The sequence below is a fragment of the Lolium perenne genome, chromosome 5 (genome assembly GCF_019359855.2).
Source record: "Lolium perenne isolate Kyuss_39 chromosome 5, Kyuss_2.0, whole genome shotgun sequence".
NCBI lineage: Eukaryota > Viridiplantae > Streptophyta > Magnoliopsida > Poales > Poaceae > Lolium > Lolium perenne.
Window position 1 is genome coordinate 142,235,171 of NC_067248.2, and position 4,984 is coordinate 142,240,154.

Genomic DNA, 4,984 nt, shown 5'->3' on the forward strand with positions numbered 1-4,984 from the left:
GGGCATATCTCCAACAATTACATGACCAATCTCATCCAATCCCTACCATCCCCTTCAGCCTACAGCGGGGGAATTACTCACACATGGATGGGGGAAACATTGCTGGTCGATGGAGAGGCGTCAGTGGTGATGATGGCGATGATCTCCTCCAATTCCCCGTCCCGGCGGAGTGCCAGAACGGAGTTTCTGGTCCCGAGATGGAGTTTCGCGACGGTGGGGGCGTACTGGGAGGTTTCTGGCGACTTCGACTTCTCGTCTCGCGTTTTTAGATCGAAACCCTTAAGTAGTCCAGAGGAGGGCGTCGGAGGCCAGCCGAGGAGGCCACACGCTAGGGCGGCACGCCGGCCTAGTGTCTGGGGGGCCTGGGCCTCCCCCAGGTCTGCCCTTCTGGCTCCGTGATTCTTCTAGAAAAATAAGACCTTCGACATAAATTCCGGGGATTTTCCTGAAAGTTGAATTTCTGCACAAAAACGAGACACCAGAGCAATTCTGCTGAAAACAGCGTTAGTCCGTGTTAGTTGTATCCAAAACACACAAATTAGAGGCAAAACAATAGCAAAAGTGTTCGGGAAAGTAGATACGTTTTGGACGTATCAACTCCCCCCAAGCTTAGCTTATTGCTTGTCCTCAAGCAATTCAGTTAACAACTAAGTGCGATAAAAGAACTTTCATGAACACATTTGCTCATATGATGTAAATATTCTCATGACATGGAAAAGTGCTTAGGCAATTCATAATAAGATACATGCAAATAAGATCATCCAACAGCTATGTCAATCATGGAAAAGGTACCAACAAATTAATAATAAGCATCATGAATCATGTCTATCAGCAGGATTGCAATGTTCATAAAAGGATATGATAAAGTGGTATCTCGCTTGCCTGTATTTGAATAGCAAAACATAAATGCTCATGCACCTCTGAAGTTCATAGAAAGACTAGAAATAGAGATTGTCAAAGATAAAAGCATCAAAGTTATACCACAATCAATCATATTTTGAGACAAGCATATTATACTAAGAATGATAGTTGTGCTCTCAAGAAAGTGCTCAAAGAAAGGATGGAGACACAACATAAAAAGTAAAAGATTGACCCTTCGCTGAGGGAAGCAGGGATTAACATGCGCTAGAGCTTTTCATTTTTAAAACAGGAGTAAAATTATTTTGAGAGGTGTTTGTTGTTGTCAACGAATGGTAATGGGTACACCAACTACCTCGCCAACCAGACTTTCAAGAGCGGCTCCCATGAAGGACGTTATTTCTACCAGCAAGGTAGATCATCCCTCTTCTCTTTTGTTTACACACGTATTTTAGTTTTATTATGGGTGACACTCCCCCCAACCTTTGCTTACACAAGCCATGGCTAACCGAATCCTCGGGTGCCTTCCATCAATCTCATACCATGGAGGAGTGTCTATTTGCAAAATTAAGTTGCTTACTGATGAATCAGAGCAAAACATGTGAAGAGAACTATTAATGAAGTTTGATTAATCGGGGCTGGGAACCCCGTTGCCAGCTCTTTTTGCAAAATTATTGGATAAGCGGATGTGCCACTAGTCCATTATGAAAGTCCGTCAAGAGTAAATGACAAGGTTGAAAGATAAACACCACATACTTCCTCATGAGCTATAAAACATTAACACAAATTGAGAAGAATTTTGAAGGTTTAAAGGTAGCGCATGAGAATTTACTTGGAATGGTTTGAAATGCCATGCATAGGTATTTATGGTGGACACTTTGGAACAACTTGGTTTTCAGGGGTTTGGAAGCACGAGCAGTGTTCCCGCTCAGTACAAGTGAAGGCTAGCAATAGACTGGGGAGCGACAATCAAGAGAGCAGTCACTGTCATAATCATGCTTGCGGCAAAATAAATTAACGGAGGCATAAAAGTGATACAAGAACTCTGAAGCAAGGTAAATCATCGAGGCTTAATTGACTTTTGTTCAGTCATATGCATGCGTGAGCATGTGCCAAGTCGATTCAACTGAATTATTCAGAGGAGGATACCACAATGTCATACCTATTTATGAATAAAACAATGCAAGCAAACATCCATGACATGCTACTCATATTAATAAATTGGAGCTAATCATGAGAGATCATGAACTACTAGACTTTCTTAAATGACATATACCTCACATGAACCAACAGGAATAGCAGTAGATTTAATAGCCATTTGCAAAGATATATCAGTAGGTATCAACTTATCTAAATAAAGTCTCTTATAAAGAGAAAAAGGCATAACACTAACACCGGCTCCCAAATCACATAGAGCAGTTCTAACATAATTATTCTTAATAGAACAAGGAATGGTTGGTATACCTGGATCGCCCAACTTCTTTGGAACTTTGCCATTGAAAGAGTAGTTAGCAAGCATAGTGGAAATCTCCTCATTAGGAATTTTCCTTTTGTTAGAGACAATATCTTTCATATACTTTGAATAAGGAGGCAATTTAATAGCATCAGTCAAAGGGATTTGCAAGAATAAAGGTTTCATCCAATCGCAAAATTTATTATAGTGTTCTTCTTCCTTTGATTTTAGTTTCTTAGCAGGAAAAGGCATTTGCTTTTGTACCCAAGGTTCCCTTTCATTACCATGTTTCTTAGCAGTAAAATCTTCTTTAGTATACTTTTTATTTTTAGCATGCTTTTCAGGTTCATCTTCAACTTCTTCTTTATCAGAAGCATCATTCTTATCATTATCATTATCATGTTCATTACCACTTTCAGTTTCAGCATCAGAAATAGAAATACCATTAGGATCATTAACAGGTTCAGAGGACTCTACAATATTTTTATGTTTCTTCTTCTTTTTCTTAGAAGGAGTACTAGTTTCAATTCGTTGAGAATCTTGTTCAACTCTTTTGGGATGCCCTTCAGGATATAGAGGATCCTGGGTAGAAACACCGCCTCTAGTTGTTACTTCATAAGCATGTTTCTCTTTAGAATTATTTTTTAATAAGTCATTTTGCACTTTAGTGAGTTGATCAATTTGAGTTTGAACCATATGAAAATGTTTAACAAGCATCTTAACATCATTGGAGGTTCTCTCCACAATATCATGCAAATTGCTAATAGCTTGAGAATTTTCCATTAGATGATTCTCTACTCTCATATTAAAATTTTCTTGCTTAACAATATAATTATCAAACTCATCTAAGCATTGAGCAGGAGGTTTTGAATACGGAATATCTTCCCTAGTAAAGCGTTGAAGGGAGTTTACCTCAATCATGGATGAAGGGGGAATTATCTTACATAGATCTTCTATGGGAGGTAAGTTGTTCACATCTTTAGATTTAATACCTTTCTCCTTAAGAGACTTCTTGGCTTCCCTCATATCTTCATCATTTAATTTAATCAAACCCCTCTTCTTCAATATTGGTGTCGGAGTTGGTTCAGGTGTAGTCCAATCATCATGATTCCGGCTATTTTAGCCAATAATTCTTCAGCTTCGTCTGGAGTTCTTTTCCTGAAAACACAACCAGCACAACTATCTAGATATGCTCTAGACTCAACGGTTAGTCCACTATAGAATATATCAAGTAAATCATGCTTTTCCAAATCATGTCCAGGTCGAGCTCTGATAAGAGAACAAAATCTTGCCCAAGCTTCAGGCAATTTCTCTCCATCTTCCTGGTCAAAGCTATAAATTTTCTGTAAAGCAGCATGTTGAGCACTAGCAGGAAAGTATTTCCGAAAGAAAACATTAAGCAAATCACCTGGACTTTTAATAGAACCAGGAGGCAAATTATTATACCAAGTTTTAGCATCATCCTTTAATGAGAAAGGAAAATTTTTAGCAACAAAATAAGTACGCATCTTGACATCATCAGAAAACAAGCTACTCATAGAAGAAAGTTCATTCATATGTTCTACAGCACTTTCTTTTTCAGTGCCACAAAAGGGTGCTTTCTCTACAATAGCTATATGAGATAGATCAAGAGAAAAATCATAATCTTTATCCTTAATGTTTATAGGAGATGTGGCAAATTTAGGATGAGGAGATAGCTTATATCTAACAGTATGTTGTGCGAGAAACTTTTTAATTTTTCTTGCATCAGTAATAGCATTGCATTTATCAATAAAATCATCATTAAGCTCCACATAATCCTCATCAGGATCATCACTAGAATAATCAACAGACTCAGGTGAATTAACAGGTGTAGCGGCATTAGGAGTTTCAGTATTTTCAATTTGTCTAGACCTAGCAATTGTAGCATCTAGAAAAGATCCCAATGAACCACTATCAACAAGCACAGCAGAAACATTATCAATATTATAAGAGTTTTCAGATTCAGCAGAAGTACCAGCAAGTGAAGCTTGCGGCGGTGAAACAAGTTGACTCATCACAGATGGTGAATCAAGAGCAGCAAAGGTACTCAGAGTTGTACCTTTTCTTGTAGTGGATGGTAATATGGCAACTTTAGGATCGCGAGATTTACCCATGATGGAGAATTTGTAGCGAACAATATCAATCCAAGTGAACTTCCAAATAAAGCTATGTTCCCCGGCAACGGCGCTAGAAAATAGTCTTGATGACCCACAAGTATAGGGGATCGCAACAGTCTTCGCGGGAAGTAAAACCCAATTTATTGATTCGACACAAGGGGAGACAAAGAATACTCGAAAGCCTTAACAGCGGAGTTGTCAATTCAGCTGCACCTGGAAACAGACTTGCTCGCAAGAGTTTATCAGTAGTAACAGTTTGTAGCAGTAGCAGTAGTGAAATAACAGCAGCAGCGTAACAGAGACAGCAGTAGTGATTTTAGTAAACAGCAGGATTAAAATACTGTAGGCACAGGGATGGATGACGGGCGTTGCATGGATGAGAGAAACTCATGTAACAATCAAAGCAGGGCATTTGCAGATAATAATAAAACGGTGTCCAAGTACAAAGCAATCCATAGACATGTGTTCCGTATATAGTCGTACGTGCTCGCAATGAGAAACTTGCACAACATCTTTTGTCCTACCAGCCGATGGC